Source organism: Protopterus annectens, chromosome 13.part0, assembly GCF_019279795.1.
Source record: "Protopterus annectens isolate FY-2018-M chromosome 13.part0, PAN1.0, whole genome shotgun sequence".
In the NCBI taxonomy this organism is placed as follows: Eukaryota; Metazoa; Chordata; order Ceratodontiformes; family Protopteridae; genus Protopterus; species Protopterus annectens.
The window spans coordinates 242,272,858-242,298,826 of NC_056747.1; the positions used below are offsets into that span (position 1 = coordinate 242,272,858).

General features: G+C 35.9%; 1 pseudogene; it reads right to left on the bottom strand.

The window, feature by feature from the left end:
- Positions 1-25,969, bottom strand: part of LOC122787882 — a 69,698-nt pseudogene that overhangs the window by 29,819 nt on the left and 13,910 nt on the right.

Consider the following 25,969-nt stretch of genomic DNA (forward strand, 5'->3'; position numbering starts at 1 on the left):
CTCTGTTCAAAATATTGAGCACATATCAGCAAATGCACAGTGGCATTTCCTGATAAAAACTCTCACTCAAGTAACGTTCGGCTACACAGGAATCGGCCAACTGCCATTCAGCATTCCATGTTCATCAACATTAATTCTACAGTTTGATAGTAAATATATATATATATATATATATATATATATATATATATATATATATACATATATAGACCACGGGATGCTGAAATTTGGTAGGCTGAACCCATGCTGTCAAACCTTCATTCGTGTGAGTCTTGGGTTAGTGAATGCATTGTGCATTTGTACAGTGCAAATCAGGAAATTATATATATCTACATATATATATATATATATATATATATATATATATATATATATATATATATATATATATATATATACCAAGTCTGAGAGTGCACCACAAGGAAAGGACAAATTCCTAGTCTCAGCTGTACCACATTCTCCCTGAAATAGATACTGGCATTTCTGAACATGTCAGATTTCAATCTAACAAGCTGCCAGTGCAAAACTTTCAAAGTTCTGCACATTTGTGGTAAGGAATGGATCTCATATGAAGTTTCTATTACTAGAGGTTTAAAAACTCATACCCTTATGAAGCCAACAGTCTAACCAGGAGAGACCTCAGCCTGCAGCCTGTAGTAGTGGGCAGTCCACAGGTGGAACAGAGGTAAATAGCACAGGTAGATGCCTGCCAGTACAGTGACTCAAACATAACTACAATGCTTGTTCTGCTCATTTGCTTTGATAGCCAGCTCTCTGCCACCATAATTAGTGACTACACTACCAGTTACGAATAAGGCCTCATGGTCTATAATCAGAGTTTTTTTTTCCAAACCACATATGTTGACTAGGTATTTAAGATGTTATTCTGGCACCTTGACTTGTCAGGTATCGCCTTTTGATTAACTCCTCTAGTGAAGCATTACTAATGGCAGGTGGTATATTTACAGCTAACTGCTTGATAAAAACAAAAGTAGAATTATGAAATAACTGAAATTAAACATACCCTGCAGGTGTCTTTTCCCTTTGTGCCAGCACATATCATGTTTTCTGTGATGTTCATATCAGGATAATACTTTTTGCAAGTCTCCCATGGAACTGTAGGAATATCAGTCTCCTGTAATTTGTCAGGATAGATGTCATGGTGTCCATTTTCTTCAGGATATGTCCTTCCCCATCCAGCTACATTGCAGATAATGTTGGCAGGGAGATAGTTTCCTGTATTCAGTTTAATTGGCTGTACTTGTTCAGTTAGAGTAACATTTTCAGTAAGCTGTTAATGAGAATGACACATCACACAAGTTAATATGGCCAATCATTGACATATTCAAAGGATTACTAATCTGCTGCATGCATTTGCTAATCTTGACCCTCTCCAGAAACACCAAAGAAGAACAGAGATACTGTGAAATTACAAAGAATTTTTTGTTACTGTAAAAACTCTTTCCAATGAATCCTTTTATTAAGCCCTAAATTGAACAAAGTATTATGCTAATCTATTAACTTAGCTTCCACCCTTTGTATGAAAAGTTTAATTTAACTATATGAATGTTTTGTATTGCTCATGACAATAACTATAGACAATAAAGAATCAACAGTTAAACTGTATTGCTTTTAAGTCCTTATCAAGTTTTTCAGAAAGCTCATTGTTGTAGTTTCTTACATGGTCTTAAATGCTAACTTTTAGTTGTCCATTTGATTTTCCAGTATAATTTAAGTTGCACTCACCTATAATATCATATTTTTCCATAACTGAAATGCAGTTTGTAAAGACTTTGGAAACTAATGACTGACCATTTGTAGCAAAGGAAATTTTGAGGAATACAAATCCACAATTGCCATACTCCTCTGTGCATCTCAAAAGTAGATCTATCCAGAAATACCATTTGTTGAAAAGTAGTCTGAGGCTAACTTCACCTTTTCACCTGTGTAATTATTGAAGGTTACAGAAGGGGGGGGGCAATCCTGTAGCAACACCAAATCAGCAATAAGCACATGCCAGTTCTCACATATTATAGTAAGTACCACTTTAAGTGGTTCATTCATCCCAGGAGGATGGGGGTGGAGATCTTGTCACAAGTTAAACACATGACAGGGGTCAGAAGACTGGGACCAAGCAGCAGCCAAGGTCAAGCAAGCATCCATCTACTAAGCAGTGCAGGCTGGTGTGGAGAAATCTGTTCATATTAGACCTGGTATTGTTGAGTCTGCTTTGATGCTGTCAGTCTGACCTTGAGAATGAGGGGGTTAGACCTCACATCAGACAATCCAGATAATCTCCTAACATGACTACAATGGGTGTACTTTGAGCTTACTCCAGTCCTGCAGCCCAGTTTCTATTGCTCTACATTCCCTGCTTACCTCAGAATCAGATTCAAATTCTTTATTGCTGTGTCAACTTTTAAAGTTGTCACAGTTTCATGACATTACAAAACATGAATCCCCAGTATATCTATTAGAGCAATGCCATTTTTATTTCTTAGCCATCTTTATCACTTTTTGTAATATGACTAAACGGATCTAGGACTATTCACTGAAAGCACATTTCACTGAATCACATTTCACTGAAAGCACATTTCACTGAAAGAAATCGGATTCCTAAATCAATAGTAAATTAGTGTGGGGCTTCACCCCCACACCCCCCAAGTGGGGGGCTGTGCCCTCTATACCTCCCCTAACTGATTATACTAGCTCCAGGGTCGTACCACAGTGGGGAGAAGGGCATATACATTTCTTTCAGTAAAATGTGCTTTCAGTGAAATATGATTCAGTGAAATGTGCTTTCAGTAAATAGCCCTAGACCTGACTAAACATGCTATTGTATGCTCATCCTTGGCGGTGAAGAGTAATGTGGCAATCTCAAAAGGATCTTCCACTGCTAAAGACCTATATTTCTTTGAATTTTTGCTTTAAACATAAGTCTTATTCTCTTAGAAGAAGGATATATACATAATATATTAACTGACACTTTGTGACTCACACAATGTTTTGTGATTGTAGCTTTCTCATTTGTTATTCTTTCATCCCTAAGATTTTCCTTTGAGATCACATTTAAACCTTAGGCAGTTTTAATACCTCTGTTTCTTTCCTGCACCAGAAGTCTTTTATCAACATGCTTAAATGCATATCATTTTGCTTAAACTAATATTGTTTTTTAAATAATTTTCTAAATATGTAAGCCCGTATTAATCTAAAATCTTCTTATCTTTGCAAGAAAAGTTGCTAGTTGTCACATTTTCTTCTGTCCCATCATCACTCTCCCCTCCAGATGTCACAAGAAATTTCTCTTACAGATACTATACTCTGATAAACTCATTTGTATCTGTGTGCTTCTTTATTTACTAAACCAAACTAAGTTCTTAAGTAACTTTATGGAAAAGATTGTAGTAGACACATCTCCTTTATAATCAGTTTGCAGGTTGTCTTGCAGTCTCCAGGTCTTTCTTCTCCCTAGCTCTCTACACCATAAACAGTTAAAATGCATATCTTTCCTTTCATTGCATGAGAAAATTTAAATGAGAAATTAAATTCTTCTTTGGAAAGAGATATTTAGTTTTTGGTTCCTCTGCTGCAGGGATGATAAAAAATTGTGATAAGTTGATACAGGGAATCGCTAAGGGTTTTCAGTCCTCCTTTTCCAAAGTTTTTAAGAGATTCTCTAACTCCTCATCCAATTTTGGCAAAAAAAAATACAAACAAACAGTTTCAATAAAATACAGGTAACAGCCATTTAAGAAAAATGGCAGGGGATTCATAAAAGAATTCAGGAAAAAAAGCAATATAAACTGGGCTGCAGGACTGGAGTAAGCTCAAAGTACACCCATTGTAGTCATGTTAGGAGATTATCTGGATTGTCTGATGTAGGAATGACTACTCAAGGGACCTTGTCTGTCGCTCTGGCAGCCTCCTTTCCTTTCCAGAAAGTCTGAATATCCCTTTTCTCTTTGGCAACACATAGTTTCCGACAAATGGGTGCTGAAGATCATACATTAAAGTTACAGATGACAGTGAGAGGAAATTTCTCCTTTCCAAGGGTTGTTTCTTCATTTACCAGATTGGTTGCTTTTATTTCCACCTGTCCTTCATCACATGTTATCCCAGGGAGTGATATAACCAGTTCCTGCTTCCCAGGCGGGGAAGGGTTTTATTTTATTTATTTATTTATTTTACATTTGTTGACCGGGATAGTCCAACTAAATGCATGTCCATTTTCAGCAGAGGCCCAGGGAGAAAAGCTCCAAGGTACACAGAGCATTTATCATTTGGGGCGTTTAATATAGACCCATACGTGTGTGTGTGTGTGTGTGTGTGTGTGTGTGTGTGTGTGTGTGTGTGTGTGTGTGTGTGTCTATGTGTGTCTATGTGTGTATATATATATATATATATATATATATATATGTGTGTGTGTGTGTGTGTGTGTGTGTGTGTGTGTGTGTGTGTGTGTGTGTGTGTGTAATTCTAACTCAACAATGGCATTTTTCAAACAATTATCATGCTTCCTGAAAGTGTCTTGTGACATAAATAAAATAAATCAATCATCACTATATCCCATAACAGGATATGCATTTCCATTTAATTATGGAGGATCCAGACTAATAGGTTCATAGGTTCATAGGTTCATACTAGGCTATCTGCCCGAGGGCATTTACAAGCCTAGCCCATCGTTTTGTGGCTTACGCCACCCCTTTAGTATGGGGAACTATACCCATTATTTTGCTGTGCCTCTGTCGAGCAGTGACACTGAGGTAATCCCTGGGGTATATCTGCGATCTCCCATCCATTGGTCAAGATTTCTCTTGAACAAGGCCAGTGAGGTGCTCTGCCTCACATGTACCGGGATTTTGTTCCACAGCATAGGGAGTCTTTGGGTGATGAATCTATCCCTCCAGCACGTCCTATTAATAGCCGTGTCGAGGTTTAAGTCTCCGCCCTTGTGGCTCTGATGGATCTAGATTTTTGAGGTGAAGCATATTCATCAAATCTGGGTTTGACATGGCCTTGTATGTTAGGCAAAGGTCACCTCTGAGCAACTGAATAGAGCTGGAGTTCTTTCAGTCGGGCAGCATAGGACAGATTTTTGAGACCCTTTATCCTTTTGGTGAGGAACTTTGTGGCCACTCCAGCTGCTGCAAGTGTCGGGTCAGATACATTCGAATGGGGCATTGTACTCAATCATTGGTCTGATGAGTGATGAGTAAAGGGAGACTATGACCTCCCTTGATCTAGATGAGAATCCCTTCATGATAAGGTGGGCAATGTAGAAGGTCTTCCTGACTACTTTAGCTACATGGGTGTCGAATGACAGACTACTATCAACCTGGGTCCCCAGGTCCCTGATAACTTCTTCTGTGCTCAGTGGATTGCCACCTATTTGGTAGCTAGGGGTAACCTTGTTTTTCCCGAAGGGTATGACTATGCATTTTTGGCATTTAACTTTAGGCCGTGGCTCTGGCACCAGTTATCCGCTTCTGTGAGGCCCTTCTGAAGGATATCTGTGTCAGATGTGTTTTCTACTATGGCCCAGTTTGCAGTCATCTGCAAACTTTGTCAGCCATAACCCTCCTGTGTTTGCTTGTACTTGGAAAAGTAGATGCCAAACAAGAGTGGGCCCAGGACTGAGCCCTGTGGGACACCACTTGTGACAGGCTTTGAGTCTGACATGGCGCCAGCAACTCTGACCCTGTGGGTTCTGTCACTCAGCCAGTTTGCAACCCATCTTGTGATGTATGGGTTAACATTTAAGCTGATGAGTTTTTCAATGATACCCGAGTGGGGTATTGTATCGAAGGCCTTAGCCAGATCGAGGTAGGCTGTATGGACTGCCTTTCCCTCATCAATGGCTTTGGTGACTGTTTCAAAAAGTCAACCAAGTTTAAAAGGCATGATCTGCCTTTGACAAAGCCAAATTGGGTTGGATCCAAAGTCTGCAAATTCCCTATGTCTTTATTTATGAGGTCCATTATGATCCTCTCCATGGCTTTGCAGATAAGGCTTGTCAAGCTAATGGGCGGTAATTTCCAGGGTCGGTGGAGGCACCGCCTTTGTGAAGTGGGACCACAGTTGCAGTGCGCCACCCCTGGGTATGTATCCAGAGGTAAGACTTTGATTAAACAGCTGTCCTAGCTGTGGGTTTAATTCCTCATTGAGTTCGTGGAGCACACAGCCGGGGACACCATCAGGTCCCATGGATGCTGTGTTTTTGCTTTGGAGAGAGCAGTTCTCACTTGGGCGCTGGAGATGTTTGGGGGCTGCAATCGTTTGGTATAGATATCTCTCCTTTTGGGGAGGGGAGAAGTTTGCACTGAACCTGTCAGCCAGTATGTTGGCAATGTCTGTAGGATCAGTAATCTTCACATCATTTTGAACTAGTTCTGAGCATATCTGGGAGTTTCCTCCTAGGTTTCTAACATAGCTAAAGAAGGCCTTATGATTGTCTTTTGAGTCTTTAGCTATTTTTCTCTCGAAATTTGCTTTGGATGATTTTATGAGAGCTCTTAGTTTTTACTTATAGTGATCAAGGGTGTCTTACCTTTTAAGGATTTTGCTCTATCTTGTAGTAGCTTCCTCCTTTTGTTGTAGAGTTTGTTTATGGCTGGGGTCCACCAGACTGGACGCTTGCCTTTGGTACAAAGAGTCTTTGTTTTGCTTGGGATTGCCTTATCCATGCAGTCCTGCAGGTGCTGGTAGAAGGCATTTGTAAGTGATTCAGCGGCTTGAGTACTGTTTTCCACGGTTCGGGGCCTTAAAGGAGACCACACTACTCTTTAGAAGTGTGAAGCCGGCTTTTGACCAGTCCTTTACTGTGGTCTTTTTATTTCAGGTGGGGTGGGATGAGGACCTCCAGCGAGATTAGTTTGTGATCTGATCTCACCAGTGAGGGGTATACTTCGTGTTGAACATTGTGCTCCCATGTTCGTGATGATGAGATGAAGTATGTTATCTCCTCTTGTGGGGATGGTGACTAGTTGTTCCATGGCATTTGAGTTTATGAATTCCAGGAACTTTTGGGCTAGGGTGTTTGGGCTTGAGTAGTGTTCCCAGTCTATATTAGGGTAATTGAAGTCACCTAGTATGATGGTGTTTGGTGATACATTTATCCTCTAGTGTTTTCAGGAAGGCCATGTGAGGTTCCTGAGTTTGTGAGGGTGGCCTGTAACATGCTACAATTTGCAGAGCAGTCTTGCCTACGGTTAATTGCACCTGGATGGTCTCCGATGCATCATGCGTTGCCACCAGTCTTGAGGTTTGGGTGTCCTTGATGAATATGGATACCTCCTCCTTTCTTGGTATTGTCCGGATTTTGGGGCCGAACGCATGATATGAGGTAAAACCAGATAGTGCTGGGGTGCTCACAGGAGCCTAGAACCAGGTTTCTGTCACAGCACAGACATCGATGTTCTCCATACTGAGAAGGGCCTCAAAGTGAGCGTGCATTTTGAGATTTAGACTTCTGGCATTGAGCAGCATTACCCTTAGTTTTTTCCTTTTTGTGTTCTAGGGTGGTAGGTTTAGAATTTGAGCCTTGCCTAAAAAGGCACTATGGGGTGGCAAGAGCCTTTGCCAATATCCGAATCCCAGGGTGACAGGTGCAGCAGCGTGGCTTGTCCAGCATGTCATCCCAGGCAGACAGATACTGGATCCCCTTTGAATGACACCAGTGTTTAAGCCAATTGTTAAAGCTGATCATCTTATCTCTGTATTGTGGCATCATTCTTGGTGAAGGTAGGATACTGCTCAAGGTCAGGGTCATACCTGCCTGGGCTACATAATCAGAGAGCTCCTCAATGTCTCTTTTCATGTAGTCCCTCAGGTCGTTTACACCAGCGTGGACAATGACTGAGTCATATTTGTACCTGCTGTTGAGAGACCTGAGTGCTTGCGTTATGTGGCGGATTCTAGCGCCCGACAGACAGCTTACTGTGACCTTCTCCTTACTCAGTCTGGTGAGCGGGACGTCAGTGTGTCTGACTATGGAGTCACCAATGACTAGTGTGTCTGGCATTGTGTTTGGCCTTAAGGGCTGTGACTGTTTGACACTCTGACTGTGAGGTCTATGTGTTGCAGGTGTTGTGTTCTGAGGTGGTGGTTGTTTGGGTGTCTGCTTTGGTGGCCTCTGCTGTTTTGGTAGATTTTTGATCAGAGCCTCCGAGTATGTCTTTGTGTGTTTATGTGTATGATTTGAGGTTGTAATGGTACTATGTGAGACTGGGTCTATAGTGTGTGTGGTAACCTTCTCCTCCTGATATTAAAGTTTTCTACAAATTACCACTGTCAATTAAGAAGAGATATGGTGCCAGCAAAACAATTTGCCTCACATCTAAGTTTGTATTAACCTTCTCAGAAAGATGTCTCTTCCTATGTATTTTAACTCTGGCCCAGCGGAGGTATATAATACTGAAATTAATGCAAAGTAAGTCATTAGAGACACGCCTTCCATTCACTATTTCCCAGATCTTATTTCTATTTAAATTATCAAAGGCTTATTCTATTTTAACAAGCAATGTAAACAGCATTTGGGTTCTAAGAATAGCATATTTGCTGAAACAGCATGTATGCTTTAATGTTTAATGCATTGGAGTAAATGAAAATGGTGCATGATATATACATTGTTGTCCAATTAGTCATTTCAAATATTCTACTAATATGTAGATGATTTTTAATGTGTGGTTAACTAAAATAATCAGTCTTCAGCACTTTGGTTCATTCAACTGTCTGTTTTTAGAAATGAGAACAATTATTCCCACTACCAATACACAGGCCTATTTTTCTCTCAATGTTGTTTAAAAACATAATATTTATGCCCTCTTATTTCCTAACTTCAGTTTACGTATACTTCTTTCAATCTCATCCTTGCTAAATGTAATATTTTTCAGAATTAACATCTTTTTTCATTTCTTCTGCTCCCATTTCCACTTCCTTATATTTTTTTTACATAATATTCACTCCACACCTGACTGTCTACGTACGAGTCACCAAAGCATTTGTTAACTATAACATTTATGAGCACTCTTCAAAAATCTTTCTCTTTACTTAAATGATGACTATCATTCTATTCTATTTCACTTTATCATCACATTCATTTTTGTTCTTAACTAATGCTTTACAATGTCATCTTGTAATATGTATAGATGTATGAGGGTATTTAGTTCTTTTATATCTGCATCTTTTATTCATTTTTTGTGTTTTTGTTTGCCCTCCAATGATTATTGATCAAGCCATGTCAACATCTCTGTTGTTTCTCCTTTTAGCTAGCTGCTTCTCATATTATAGCATCTTTATAAAGTAAGACCAAATCTCAACATATTGTCCATTGTCTAAGCTGACATTCACCTTATTACTAATCCACATATCAGAAGCGTCTATAAGCTCTATTACTATTAGTATGTGTTTCACAATGTAATATTTGCATTTTTATCCATCTCCCTATTTTGTTGTGCAACAATAGGAAGATGATCCCTTTATTTTCAAGTTTTCATCTACATATTGCTTATCTCATGTAAATCTTGAGATGTAATAAAATAATCAATAACAGAACCCCCTGGTTTGACATATAAATATAATTATGATTTGTGCATTTATTACTAAATTATAGACACAATCTATAAAAAGTTTAATGCAATGATTACTCATAAACTTCAGTTGAGGTTCTAATAAGTAGACTTACTTTTGAAAATAATCCTCAAAAATCCTCAAAATTACTTTGCTGTCTACTAACGTCGCTAATCTGGGAAATTTAACTATCAGACAATTGTGTATCTCATCTGTAATTCTACCTTCAATAAAAATTATTCTATGTATGAATCTATTCACTGATATGCTATGTTGATCTCATTAATTGATATAGATTCATAATTTCCTGACTGATATAAAATATCATATTTTTTTTGGTGTATTCAATATTGTCATAAATGACTACCCCTCCCCTTTATCCGGCTTCATTACTCTGATGTTGTTATCCATTTGTAGGGCACTCAGAGTTTGGATTTCATCTTTGGTTAAGTTACTTTCTGGTTTGTTATTTTTCACTTTATAATATAATTGGTATATCTCTTGTGTCACTATTTTCTCATATATATATATCTACATTTGAGTGACTGGGGGGTATAAAAGTGCTTTTTTTCTTTATATTAGAATCTGTGATAACACTTTTAGAAACCTTATGGCTGTCCTTAAACATAATAGCAAGATTAATTTTTCTAACAAATTTTTTAATCTCGCACAAACAGTCTACCAAGTCAAATAAGGGGTTTGGTATATATTTAATTCCCTTGGCTAACAGGTTGAAATGTGACAAATATATCTGTGCACTAGAATACTTATAAATATTGAAATTATTATAGCTATGAATATTGCCATCATCTGCAATGCTATTACTAAATTCATTCTTGTCTACTTTACTATTTAGTACACTGTTTGCCCTTCCCCCAGTTTTTCTGCTTGTTTTTTTTGTAATACTTTTGCTGAGTTCTGTCGGTCTGTTCCCTGCTTCCATATGGTTTCACCTGTCGATCCACTGCCCCATGAAAATGTGAATCACTGTGCTGATAGTGTGTAATACCCTGTAATTTTCTTCCTGTATATTGTTTACTATGAACATTATCTTTTATCATCTCACTTCCTTTCTCACAATCCCATTTGTATGCCTGTCCATTTTTATATTGCTCAATATCCCTTAGAATCTTCTTGTGCTTCCTTTCACTAATACTTTGCATCCTCTTTTCAGCAACAGTGAATTGTTTTGTATATAATCTCTCCCACTCAGAAAATAACAAATAATTAACTATCCTATATTATTTAAAGTTTCCATTTCTTGTACCAATTTACAAAGTTTCTCATCATTATATTTTATTATTAGCTTCATAAAATTAAAACCACATTCATTGGAAAATTGATTGAACTCAATAATACTTGTATCAGTGATATCTGTCCCCATGGGTACTTTAAAAAATCTCAAACCCATGGGAACAATTTTCAAAGTTAAACATTTGTGTAAATAAGTATTGTCAGACTTTAGTCCATTAATTCCATTCAATTTCTTTCCCAACAAATAAATCATATATTTTAAAGTTCCTAAATTATCCTGATTAGAGGATAAACGGCCTCTTTGGCTTTTTGGAATATTGTCAAAATTACAATTGGTGGTTAAGAATTTATTTAAAAATGCGTCCTTGGTTCCTTTACCAAGTCCATCTGAATGGACATTAGATAAAGCATGTGATGGAACAGTACCTTTTTGTTGTGTAAACGTTTTGCCCACTGCAGTAGAATAAGTTTTTTGTGGTGGAACTCTTTTCTGTTTGATGCCTGTGTGAATCGCTTCATCTTCTACATCATACAAAGAAAAATCAAAGGTGAAGTCTGAAATATTGGCTTTACTGCTGTTCAGCTGTTCGGTAACGTCTAAACTGTTCTCCATATTGATCAGAGTTCTCCTGACCCCCATTCCTTGCCCATTAGGTATATCAAAACTTTCATGCACTTATTGGTGACACCGTGATATTGAGAAAAATACTAATGCTCTGTTTGCTGTGCTTACTTTTGTTTTCCATTCTTACTTTTGCTATTCTTTTAAGTCACCAGTTTCTCTCTTACTGCTCAATCTTCCTTCTTTCCAACCAACCCAATATATTTGCAAATCACCCAGCTTTTACTAGCTTTAAGTTTTTACAAGGAGATGGGGAGTACAATAAATCAATTTGATTAGTACTTCTTATCCTATCTACCTCCCAAAGAACATGTTTAGTGCACTCTTTACCATATCAGGCATCTCATTTTTAGCACTGGAATGTTTTCAACCCATTATATTTTCTCTAATGTTAACTAAACATTATGTCTATTATTTATGTTCATGTAATCCATTATCTTGCCATTAAAATCCCATCCCAACAATTTGAACAAATCTACATACTTTAAAATCTATTTCGTAATATTTTTTTTAGTTAGTCCAGTTCATATTCTTAACCAAGTCCCACTCTACGTCTATGTCTAAAAGCATGGCCAAATCTCCTAAAACTAAATCAATCAAGTTTTCAAATAACAAAATTTTTTGCTCTCTCATATAATGTTCATCACTTTTTGTTTGTTTTACATCTTTAACTTTTAAGGACTTAAGAACATAGGAACAATACCAGGCAAGTGATTATGGGTACCATGAAATGCCTAGCTGTTTGAACCTTTAAGTAACTAGTTATTAAGCATTTAGGTGGTGTTAGAAAAATTACCAGCAGGGGTGTGGCCAATATGGTGAGCAGAGAACAGCACTATTTTTAGCTCTATTTCATTTTAATATTTCTGACAGGATTTTTACTGAAAAACTGAAATAGAAGATTTCAAAACTTGATGGATTTATAATGGATTTATAGTTGAATATCTGCTGAAAGATTTACTACAAAAATAACAAGTTTGAAACGCTTTTAATTGCTTTTTCCTGCCAAGAAATCTAGAAAGAAGTAATTGTCTCAGAATGAGCCACTCTAAGCCTAGTGTACAGGACAGTACTATGAAAAAAGACATACAGGCTATACTAAGTAACATCAGTGAGTTATCTGTAAGATTTTTCTCAAGTCAAGATAAGCAAATTTTAAAGAGGAACAAGTTGAAGTGCTGAGTGAATCTCTTAAACAGCAATCATCACAAATCTCAAGTACAGAAGAGGTAATGTCTGATTTTGATGGAAAATTACTTGAAAATGAGAATAATACTGAATTTCCTCTGCAACAAAACAACTTATTCTGAGAAAAATGAGAAGACTTAGAAAATAGATCTAGAAGGAATAACATCAGGATTTATGGGATTCCTGAAAAAAGAACAGGGAGATGGTATGATTCAATTCCTTAATACCTGGCTTCCTAAAACTTTGAACCTGCCTGAAGCTTTTTTCCTTTGGCATCAAAAGGGCACATAGATCACTTTCTAACTCATCTTAAAAAAAAAAAAAAAAACACTGTCACCAAGGTCAGTAATCGTAAGATTTTTCTCAAATCAAGATAAGGAATTAGTCTTAAAAGGTGCATGGACTAATTATCCGGTTAAAATTAAAGAAAATACTATAAGATTTGACAATGACTATTCAACATTAGTGATGTCAAAGAGAAAAGCATGTATGAGACTTGTTACAAGCTTAAAGTAAAACAAATATTAAAGCACAAAGCTTATTTCCAGCAAAAATAAGGATTCACCTTCCAGAAGGAAAGAAGATTTTTAACACCTTGGAAGATGCGATGGACTTTATACAGAAAAATAAATTCCTGGAAAAAAACAGAAGAAAATGACTGGAATCTATCAACTTCTCTGAAGAGAAATGCAACAAGATGTGGCTGGTTAATAAAAGATAAAAAGAGTAAAAAACTGAAGGACAAATGAAAATCAATGTATTTCATGGCTATAAATTCTTATTAATTTAAAGAAGTACTTGAATCATTTCTTTCTTTCTTTCTTTCTTTCCCTACTTCAAATGGTATTAGTTCTATTTATAAAATGTTAGAGTTTGATTCTTTTTGCTATATAGGAAATTAAAGCCACTCACTTTCATTTAGAGTTTAAAAGGTTAAACTATTTATTTTATTAAAAGTTAATTATTATTATTATTATGAAACTTATGATAAGTGGCACATTTTCTGTTATTTTGGCATAGTTGACTAATGTACTGTTAAATATAATACAAGATGTATTGGCATAGTTGAGTAATGTACTATTAAATATAATATAAAATGTAACAAATGACACTAAAGAGGCATGTTATGTTACATTCTGAGTTCTTAAAATTCTCCAGTAGTCTGCTACTGATAGTATACTTGACATGCGAAAGCAACCAGGAAAGACATGCTATGTTATAAACAAAGTATAAAAATATAGCTTTTTACATATATAAAAGTTACTATTGGAATGACATCAAATAATCTGAGCAACATTCACATACAAGTTAAACCTGGATCACACATAACTGTCATTCTTTTAATGCAAGTTTATAGCCTATGTTTCCTTTAAAGAATGAGAGTCTGCTTTATATTAAACATCTCAAACAAATAGTGCCTGCTGAATCATTAAATTTTATTTCTTTGAGTGTAATGGCTGTTTAATGGTTGTTTTTGATTGTTTTTATGGTGGTTTGGAGTGGTTTGAGGGATTGATGTGTGGTGTGGAGGTGCCTTAGATGCACTTGCAAGTGTTTTTGTGTGAATTATAACTGATGGACTGTTCATTTGTAGGCCCCTATCATGAAACCATCTTGAAACAACTTAGAATCATAAGCACTTCTGTAATGCTGTGGGAGTTCTAAAAATTCTAAGAACTGTTCAGGTTACTTTTTCCTGTCTACATGTAAATAATCATAATATTTTGACTCATATGCTAAGATGTCAAAGAATACAGGTTAGATAATAAGACAGTGAATTGCACTCTAATGTACTGTCAGTTATTACATAGTTCTGAATGCTTGCAATTGATAGTATACTTGACATGCAATAGCACCCAGGAAAGTTATGGTATGTTATAAACAAAGTATACAAAATATAGTTTCTTGCATATAAAAAAGTTATTATTGGAATGTTATCAAATAATTAGAGTAACATTCACACTTTTGCAAGATAAACCTGGATCTCATACAACTGTCACCCTTTAATGCAAGTTCATATGCTATGTCTTCTTTAAAAAAATGGCAGTCTGCTTTATACTAAAAATTTCATATAAATAGTGCTGACTGAATTGTTAAATGTTATTTCTTTAAATACAATAGCTTTTTCATGGTTAACATACTTTGAAATGTTTTTTTATTGTTTTTGAAGGGTTTGAGGGATTGATGTATAATGTAGAGGTGGCTTGGATTCACTTATGAATTTTTTTGTGTGAATTGTAGCTGATAAACTGTTTATTTGCAAGGTGCTGTCATGAGGACCAGCTTAAAGCAGCTTAATTAGAGTCATGAGCACTTTTGTGAAGCTGCTGGAGTTCTGAAAATTCTAACAACTGTCCAGGTTACATTTTCCTGTCTAAAAGTAAATAATCATAATATTTTGAGTCATATGTTGAGATATCAATGAATACAAGTTAGATAACATGCAAAAGACAGTGAATTGCATTCTAAACCACTGTCACTTAGTCATTGGTTCTGAATGCTTACAGTATACCAAAAGGATATTTTATATACTAGCCTATAGAATAACATTTCTAATAAAAAAATTAAGATTGTGTTTCTCTGTTATTGCCACTTTTTTTAAAAAGGGAAGATTTTCAGATGTTTGTTCAGATACTATTAGGCATAACATTTAAGGAAGAAATAGGGTTGATTTTAACAGTAGTACTAGATTGAAGACTATAAAATATATAAGGGTAACTATAAATGTTCTGTTATATGATACTCTACGCTAGTATTATAGCTAAAATATAAAACATAGGAATACAGTAATAGTACAAGACATAATATACAAATAGAAATAGAAACAGCTCAGAATAAGTAAATATGTACATAGTTAAAGAATATAAATATGTCTGCAAAGGTGGGAGGTTGGCATAGTATTTAAGGTATTCACCTTATAGGCACAAGATGCAGTGTTTGATTCTCACATGGGGTAATTGGTTGGGCTTGGAATGGCCCACAAGGACAGTTTGCCTTATACTAATTTATGAACTTATGATCCTATGAACTTTACACATAGTAAATAAAATAGAAAAATAGAAAATCATCTGTCCTATAAATTAATAAATATGAAAATAACAACTGAATTCCTCCTTATAGTAGACCAGGGAGATAAAGTAAGGTACAGAGAAAGATGGCTGTAGAGATATTCAGTTTGGTCAACTTATAATAATGATTCTGAACACTTGTTTAAATTTTCTTATTCATAATAACTCACTGACAAGCATTGTTAGTCTAATGGAGAGTTTGAAAGGTAGTTTGTTCATCTTTTTCATCAAACTAGGAATAGGTTATTCAATGATTGAATATTTTACAGTTATATCATTACATAATGTTTTATTTGTTTCAAAAGTTTTGTCCATAGCTGAAGATTTTATATTGTTATATATAAAGTATATAGTAAGTTCTGTACATAAATGTGATTTCAATACACCTGTGTTTTTATCTCTTATATAACCGCATGATTTTAAATGTGTGTGTATATATATATATATATATATATATATATATATATATATATATATACATATACATCAATATTAATGAATTGAACAATCCAGTAAAGAGGGGAGCCTGTTCAAATACTTGCAATTGTATATAGCTCAAATAGTATTTTTACAGGAAACACATTTACTTAATAAAGATGCAAATAAACTCATTAAATAATTATTTTATTTTAGCAGGTTCTGGCATTTGAGCTAAAATAAGAGGCACCCTCATTTTATGGAAGAACTGACCAGTAATGCTTAAAGTAAAAGATATCTATGTTGATAAAAATGGTATGTTAAGCATTGCTATAATTGAGTGGAACAGAAAACTATATACATTGGTGAACTCCTGTTGGATTCCAGGGGTTGGAGCTAAAGATGCAAAAATATTGTTTGGACACTATAGCCTATTACATGAAAGGTGAAGTCATAATGGCTAGTGATTTTAATTGTATTTTATCAGACAAAGATTCCATTGCAGATAGAAAGCTGAGAATCATATCTTCAGCCAAACACTTAATAAATTTTGTAAATCTAATGAATTTAGGGGATGTATATGAGATAAGGAAAACAAACTCACTTAAATTTACCAATTATTCATAAAGATATGGAACACAATCAAATATTGATAACATTTGTGTCTCAAACAATCTGCTATCACATATCAGAGAACTTTCAATAGTTTCATGACCATGATCAAACCATAATGCTATAATCTGCAATATTATTTTAAAACCTGACAATTTAATGCATCGCAAGAGATTACCAGTGTGCATTATTAACATAAAATGATTTAAGGATCGGTATTTTACAACGATCAAAAATTTCCTAGAAATAAACATGATGAAGTATCTGACATTGTCCTGTGGGATTCATTAAAGACTTATTTAAATGGGAGAGTTACAAACTGGTATATTAGTAAAATAAGATACTGGGACAAAGAAATGAATATACTGCAGGCCAAAATCGACACACTAAAGTTAAATATAAAACCAAATGACACTGTCAATCAGTCTGAACTTAAAAACTTAAATACAAAATATATTGAAATTCTAACTCATAAAGTTTCAATAAACCTGGAAAACTTTAACTTCAGGCATATTCAGTAAACTGTTTAAGCTTGCATAGACTTGCACTTAGGTCAAGGAAAATGAATAAACTAAATCATATCAAAGAAATTATAACAATATAAATAATAAAAAAGAAAGAATGATTGAGATCAAAGGTATTCTTGAGTGCTTTAAACTATTTTATGTAAATATAAATAACAATACAAATAACCTATACAATGATAAAATAGTTAAAACTTTTCTAAGGGAAAATATAAATAATAAAATAACAAATAAACAAATAAAAAAATTGATAGACTATTCACTTTAACAGAAAGAAAAGATCAAATAAAAAAGTTAAAAAGTAATAAGACACTGGGCTAGATGGTCTTATACCAGAACTGTATAAAATACTACCAGATGATGCAGTTAAAAAAATAAATAAGGTCTATAGAAAAATAAAAACAACTGAAGTCCCACCATCATGGAAATATTCCATTATACCACCTATTTTAAAGCAAAATAAGGATCCTACAAAGTGTTCATCATACAGACCCATTTCACTTTTAAATGTGGACTATAAAATATTCATGTCCATTTTAGCTAACAGAATTAATCTACTTATACCTAAAGTAATTAACAATGATCAAGTTGGGTTTATTTTAAATACACAAGTGCAGGATAATATAACACATACATTACTAGGCTATGCAAATCAAAAATAAAAAGAACTTTCTATTATTTACTCTTGCTTTAGATAAGTCTTTTGACTGAGGTTATTGGTCATACCTCTTTAAAATGCTTAAAGGGTGCTTATGCTAAATAGGTTATTTTCTTTCTAATTCTTTTTAAATGCAAAAAGGCACAAAACAAAGCTGTCCATTATCACCATTATTTTTTTTCATTAGCAATAGAACCCTTTGCTAATAGTATTAGATCCAATCAGAATATTAATGGCATCAAAATAAAAGAAGATTTCAAACGAAAAATTCATCTCTTTGCTGATAATCTTTTACTAACTTTTACTACTGAAAGATAGAAAATTCATTAGAACAGCTAATTAGTTCAATGAATCAGTTTGAAGAAATCTCAAACATAAGATTTAATCATAATAAACCAAGTACATTATTAATTAATAAAAAAATACATTATTATATATAATATTCACATATTCTAACTGTTGTATTAAAGACTTAATATTTTCTCTGTTTCCAATTGCATATACAAATGACTGTTAGAAACTCATAACTTCAAAAAAATGCTAGCATTGAAATAACAAAGTAACTTCATTTATTGGCATCAATTCATAAATGGCAGCAAGATATATATATATATATATATATATATATATATATATATATATATATATATATATATACATACTGTTGAAGATTTAAGGTCCAAATATAATCAAGATTCTTAGAATTGGTTAATTTTACAAATATTTAGAGACTTTGTGAACACAGATAAATAAGATATTTAACCTATATAACAAATTGTTCCCCAACTTACTGGAATTCTTAATAAATATCAGTAATAATACAATGGAAAATAAATCATATTTGTCACACATTTATAAAATTCTTAAGTTAGATTTCACATATTTAGACAATTCCTATTGGAACTATTCCTCAAAAATTAATAATGAAGACTTATCTGAAGAATACAGTAAATGATATTAACATCTATAGATAAAACCACATCTTCCTTATATTGAAAATTTTTCATGTGGAAATTCTTGCACAGAGCTTTTGTTACTCATAAAATTATAATTATGTATAAATCATATAGATTTAAATGCTTGGGATGTGATTCTGAAATAATAGCTGATTGTACACATATGGTATGTGAATGCGATGTCATCTCTCCTTTTTAGAAAGAAAGTAATAACTTCCTTCAAACCATATGGTCAAATAGATGTAATCTTTCCAAATCTTTAGTTTTATTTAATGCTCTGTTTCCTGAGATAATTCCAAAAACCGAAGTGCCTCTTATTTGGTCTATTCTTGCTACAGCCAGAAAAGTAATTACTAAAAATAGGAAAGTAAAGTTACCCCACAAGTGTTAAATGTATTAGTATGGCAAAAATTGTTTGCAGTAGTGAATTGTATACTATAAAGATAAGAACTTTTAATATTACACATTCATATAAATCTTGGCTTAAACTTAAAGACTTGCTTGAAAATATTAATTGTTGATATGTATAACTTTGATGTATTGATCAGCTGTGGACCTATGTAAATATGCATTTCTTTATAATTGCTTTGTTTATCTATTGTTTTAAAACCAAAGAAAAAAGAAAAAAAGAAAAAATTCCCAGCATTGTTAACAATTCTTTAAAGACCCACAAAAAGCTTTATGTTAATGATGACTCGTGCAGTGCATTGTTGTCATATGTGGAAGCTTATCAGCAACATGATATGAGGTAGTGTCAGGGTAGTGTATTGTAGCTGGTGTGCCTGCACTGTAGAGATTATTGATAAGAAATTTCCTTCCTTACATCAGAGGGTTTTTGCCTTTTATTTTTCCTGGCACCAGTACATTTCTCAGCACTAAATGCTAAGCAACACATAAAGGCAGTCAGGGCAGAGGGTTAAGGCTGTGAACTGCAGTTCCATGGTACAGGGTTTGATTCCTCCAGCTCTCATTCACCTACTGTGTGACCCTGAGCAGTTCAGTTATTCAGACAATGGTTAGAGACAGCTAGGAATGTGGGCTATGATCCTCAATGGCCCCTGGACTTGAAGTCCAGTAGTAACTATCTTTGAATATATGAACATATTGACAGGAAAAGGGAAGGGGAATCACTGTGCTACAAACTGCAGTACTATTCTACAATCCGATATTATTGTCCTGCAATCTACCACCACTATGACAAGCTGATGTACAATCAGGATGTGTGCTTTTTAGCTTAGGGGGTAGATGTGTAATATTCAGTACAGCAGGACTGTGCAAGATCCCTTTCACTCTCATGCCCCTTTCAGAATCATGCCCCATTGCTTATAATTGTTTTAACTGTCATACTGGACTTTGTGTGACACTGAATGGTACACAAAGGTTTGCATGGTAGCCTTAGGATGTTATGAATAGACTCCCAAGACATTACTGGTAACCTATATAGGATTAATTCTATGACTTGTTTGCACCATCTGCTTGAATAGATTATGGGTCCCCATGATCCCCAACTGAATAAAGTGACTAAATAAAAAAAAGAATGACTATTTATGCAGTACATGGAGTATACTGATCATAATCTGAAATCAGCAAAAATATAAATTTGCTGAGGACTACAACTTTTTTTATATACCTTTCAGAGTTGGTATGCTCCAGTCCCATGCTGCAACACATATGGCAGCAACCAGAAAACAGCAATCAAACCATTTAGTAATTTTGAAAGTTGTAATAAAGCATACAATCCATTCATCCACAACCCTTTTCCCATTTTTTGCACATGGGTTTGGGGTGTCACTTCAATAGTGACAATCGTCTAGAGCCAAGGTTTACACCACCGGGTGGCTAGCCCTGCCACTGTAGTTTTTCCACACCACAGACTTGCATTCACACCCACACATATGACCAATTTAGAGTGTCCAGTCCACCTACTGCATGTCATTGGAATGTGGAAGGAAATCAGAGTACCTGGAAGAAACCCGCATAAACATAAGGACATGAAGACCCTACACAGAAGGCACACCAGCTGAGAATCGAACTGGGGACCCTCTTGCTGTGAGGTGCTATATGCTGTAACACTATGCCACCCACACCATACAATGCTCACAATAAAAAAGGGTGAAAGACTAAAGTATGTAACTGATTTTAAAGCTGTTGGCTCATCAGACTAACTTCACTTCTGGCTGCTGTCTGTGTAGCAGTGCCAAGCATCTTACAACTTTGAAAGTTGTGAAATATTTCACATCTACAACTTTTTCCTTTAAATTGTTATTTCTTTGGTCAGCTAAAGCTCCATACTACAAACAATTATGACTGAATTTCTCTGATCATGACCAAATAATTACGTATTTTCAAAATGGATATCAGTATTCACAGGATGCATCTCTGTGCTTCACTTCACCAAGCTCTACAGATGAATTTCTTGATTTCCATTTCTTGAACAAATAACAAGCAAGTTATGATCAAAGATCCAATCATAATCCTTTATAGTATGGACAGTTATCATTACAGGGTTGCTGAGCTGAGTGCAGTTCTTACTTTTGAATGCAGGACTTGTTTTCCATGTCTTTTTATCCTTCCATACTTCTGTGTGTCATATACGTTATTAATTATGCATTAAGCATTTTTGTATATTTTGTGATAGTGTTAGTCTTTAGTACAGTGCTTACATGTTCCTGTCACTCAAGGTCGCATTTCAGAAACTGTGAACTTTGGGATTGCGTAACTAAATAATCACTTTTCTTTGCAAAAACTTTGCCATTTTCTTTCTTGTGTGCATATATGTGTGTGTATGTGTGTTTATATCAAATTCTTTTTTCTGTTATGTGATTCACATCTTAAATATTTATCTGAAATCTGTTTTGCCCATTGTCTGTCTCTACTGAAGGTTAACCTACTTTGTTAAGCATTGGACTTCCTTAATGACCAAGCTGGGTAACTCTGCCACAATTTCCTGTGAGGGAAAGGTTGGTTTGTTTTTACTTTCTTGTATTTTGTGTTGTTTTATTGCCTTCTCATATTTTGTATATTGGGATTCATTTTTGTTTCACTGTGTTTTATTTGCATTCTGCTTTTAATTGCATATTTAAGCTAGGAAGGAGACCACAGCTGTGTCTCTTGTGAGTCCCACAGAAGTTAAGGCTTTCTCCCCATCCTCACACCCTGGTGCTTTTGTGTTTTTAAATTTAGCTGTCTTTCTAGGTGCTTGTCTCTTATGTTCGTTTGACCACATATCTCCTTCCCTCTCCTCTTTCATTGGCTATTATGAGTAAACAAAAATGTATCATTTTGTGTAATCACTTCAACTATTTCAAATGATTGGACATCCCACTGTATTCCATAGAACCAGAATACAAAGTGCCCACCCCTTCCAGTCTATCTTGCACTATTAAAAGTAGTGGCTCTCCACTTAGATAGCTAAAGCTTAAGTTATTCCTTCTTTCATATCTAAATGTAAACTGCAGCTCTCAGGATATTAACCCATTTTTTCATCTTACCTTTAAAATCTGCAATATCTACTCCAAAATCACAAGTTACTGCTGAACCCACATTCTACCCCTCAGAAACATCTTGGGATTAGTGCTCCTATTGAGAGAAGGAGCATAGAAGCATTAGGACACTGGGACTCATTGGGACTGCTGATCACTGGAAAGCCTGATAACAGCTTCATAGGTGTCAGTTTAGAATCTGTGCTTACATTTTGCTCCTGTTGAGAGAAGGAGCAGAATACACAAATTCGTGACTCTTTCTGGATGGGAAGTGAGTGTCTGTGCTTTACCTTCCTGATTGGTCTGATTGCTATTCAAGGCATCTACCAGGACAAGGCTACATCAAGCCTACAGGCAATTACATCATCTGGGACAAGACTGTGGATCACAAAACAGACTGTGGCCTGCTTCTCATCTTGATATTGGTGCTATGTTTTGCTTCTGGTGAGAGAGGAAGCAAAGGAGCATTGTATTCCAGCAAAATGAAGCGGTGGTGTGACCAACACTTGTAGTAGTCAGGCAGTAGCCATTCAGGTGACTCCCCCTTTTCATCATTCTTGACAAGCACATTCTTTCTTTTCAGTAAGTATTGCTTGATTTGCTTCTAACTTCAGAATATCTGCCTAAACACATTATCCATAAATCATGAGGCTGTACTTATTAGTTTCTTCTCAGGTGTTTGACAATGCCATGTATAGCCAAAGGCACCTTGAGTTGACATTTTTCCTGTAAAAGCAACATTAAAATTTCACCAATACCTAGTTGCACACAGGACTACTATTTTGCAGTGACAAACACTGCCCCCAGAGTTGCAAACCAGATACTCCTGATGTTACTTTATATTGTCACATCAGCTGTCTAATCAATAAAAAAGGGTCTGTTGCCATGGATATGAACTTTTCCATGATTTCTTTTACCAGCTTAGTGGATATGGCCATCCTGAAGCAATGTAGAAATTGCCTTATATTTACTGACAACCAGTTAATTCTCAAACAAACTAATATGATATGCGAGAGATGTATTTACACAATGTCACTGGAGGGTCTATATCAGAACATCGAAGTATTAACACTTCAAATGTTCTGATAGCGAACACTATTCAGCGAACACTAAGAATAGTGAAGCTGCAGAACAGTGAATTCTTTCCTCGGGAAAGAATTCGGTTGGCCATTTCTGTGGCTTTGCTATTCTTAACGCTATGGTGGAAAGTTACGGGTTGGGTTCAGGTAAGTGTGTGATTGTTTGTACGTTAGGGTTAGGGGCGGGTTAAGTGAGTTAGGGTTAGGGCGCGGGTTAGGTGAATGTGCGATAGTGACAGACCTTAGGGTTAGGGTTTGGGTTAAGGTAAGCGGGTAGATAGTAGTGTATGTTTAGTTTAGTGTAGCGTTAGATGTAGGAATTTAAGTGTATGTGTGTGGTTGCTGTTTGATGTGTTTGTGTTGTGTGTATGTGTTCCGGAGCAGCACATTTTTTCCATGGGAAAAAAATTCGCTGTTCTGAATGTTCAATATTTTAATGTTTAGATGTTTTGGGGCCGATAAAATAGCGTTCGCTATTTTCATCTTTCGATAATGTGATATAAATGCTCACTGGAGGCAAAGCTCTCACATAAAAGCATCCCTAATGTCAGTAAGGCACACACTGCACCCATCACACACAATTCAAAGCAGACACATAGACCCACATATGCAAAGGCACTTAAATCCATTCATCCATCCATCCATCCTCAACCCTTTTTCCCATTTTGCACATGAGGTCAGGGTGTCACTCCTGCAGTGACAACCATCTTGAGCCAAGGTTTACACTGCCAGGTGGCTAGCCCTGCTGCAGTAGTTCATTTGCACCACACACTCGTCCACACACTCTCACCTATGGCCAATATAGAGTGTCCAATCCACCTACTGCATATCTCTGGAATGTGGGAGGAAACTGAAGTAACACATGACTGCAAGGAGGGCATGCAGACTCTGCACACAAGGCACCCCAGCTGAGAATCAAACTGGAAACCTTTTGCTATGAGGTGACAATGTTAACCACTGCACCACCATGGACACAGGGCTGAGGCACTTAAATGTAACCTACCAAAACCCCAAAGACCTCCTAGATGAAGTACTAATAACAAACACCCTCAACAATTCCAAATGCACTTGTTCAAAATAACACCCACATCAGCACATACAGCCACATCTCATGGAACCTCTACTTCTAAGCCCATAAGGCAAGCCACCACAGAATCCAACATTCTAGTCACTGGAGTCTTCATTGTTAGGCACACTGATGTCCTTCTCACCAGGCTGAGTAAGGAGAAAGTCATGGACAGTTACTTTTCAGGTGCCAGGATCCACCACATTAGCATGCACTCATGTTATTGGCCCACAAGTACCAGAATGATTTGGTCCTAGTCCATGTGGGTGTAAATGACCTGAGACATAACTCCCTAGACTATATAAAGAGAGACATCATGGAGCTCTCAGAATATGTATCCCAGGGTGGCATGAGTCTAGCACTGAGCAGCATTTTACCTTCTCCAAGGATGATGCCACAATATGAACAAAAGATGATGGACTTTAATAATTGGCAGGTTTCTGGTGTCATTCTAAGGAGGTTCAATATTTGTCAGCATGGAAGGAGATGGTCAACAAACCATGCTGCTTTGCCAGGAATGGTCTGCACCGCTCTCCTCTAGACTAAAAGATTGTCCTCCCCATAGTGTCTTTTTAGGCAATGCCAAACTGAAAGCACGTCTGACCTAGCAAATCAAAACCAAGAAAATCTAAAGGTGTCACTGCTCAATGCTAGGGGTCAAAACAAAAACACTCCACTCCGTAGAAGCTCACTTCATCCTAGAGAATGCTGACATCTGTGTGGTCACTGCAACATGGTTTAAAACCACAGACAACACATCAACAGTAAAAGGTTATAATGCCTTCAACACATTTAGACCAGCTACTACACAGACAGGGACTAAAGGTGGAGGTGAGTCGATTTACATAAAAATAAATATACCTTAAGGCTGGTCAAACAGGACAATGCACTTGAGCTTCTCCACATTCAAAATCCAATACCATTTCCTTGCAAGCTATAGGTCCCCCTCTATGACCCAGGAAACCTATACCATGTTTTTAAACTTATTGGAAACACTTACCATCTAACCCAATACCATATTCATGGGTGACTTTAATTACCCCACTATTAACTGGGAATCATATACAAAACCAAATGTACAGATGCAGAGATTCCTGGGTTTTGTAAACACAAACTCCCTGGACCAGATTGTCAATACACCAGGGAAGCAACCATACTGGATCTAGTCCTCACTAATATGGCAGAGTACTGCACACCTCCTTATGCCTTCTCTAGTAAGGTCAGATTAAAAAAATGGTCTCCTGTGAAGTAAAAAATAAAACCTGGAACCACAGCTAACCCTGGAATATTCAGAAACTACTCTAAGGCTAAATTCCTACCATTAAGTGATAACCTGGCCAAATTTCAAGTCCCCATAAACCCTAAGAACAATGCTGCTTACACAGAACTGTTCACATAAACCCTATACAAGCATGTTAATAGTTACATAGAGGCACCTGTATCCACCATGGAGGAAGTGTAGAACTAATTCAAAAA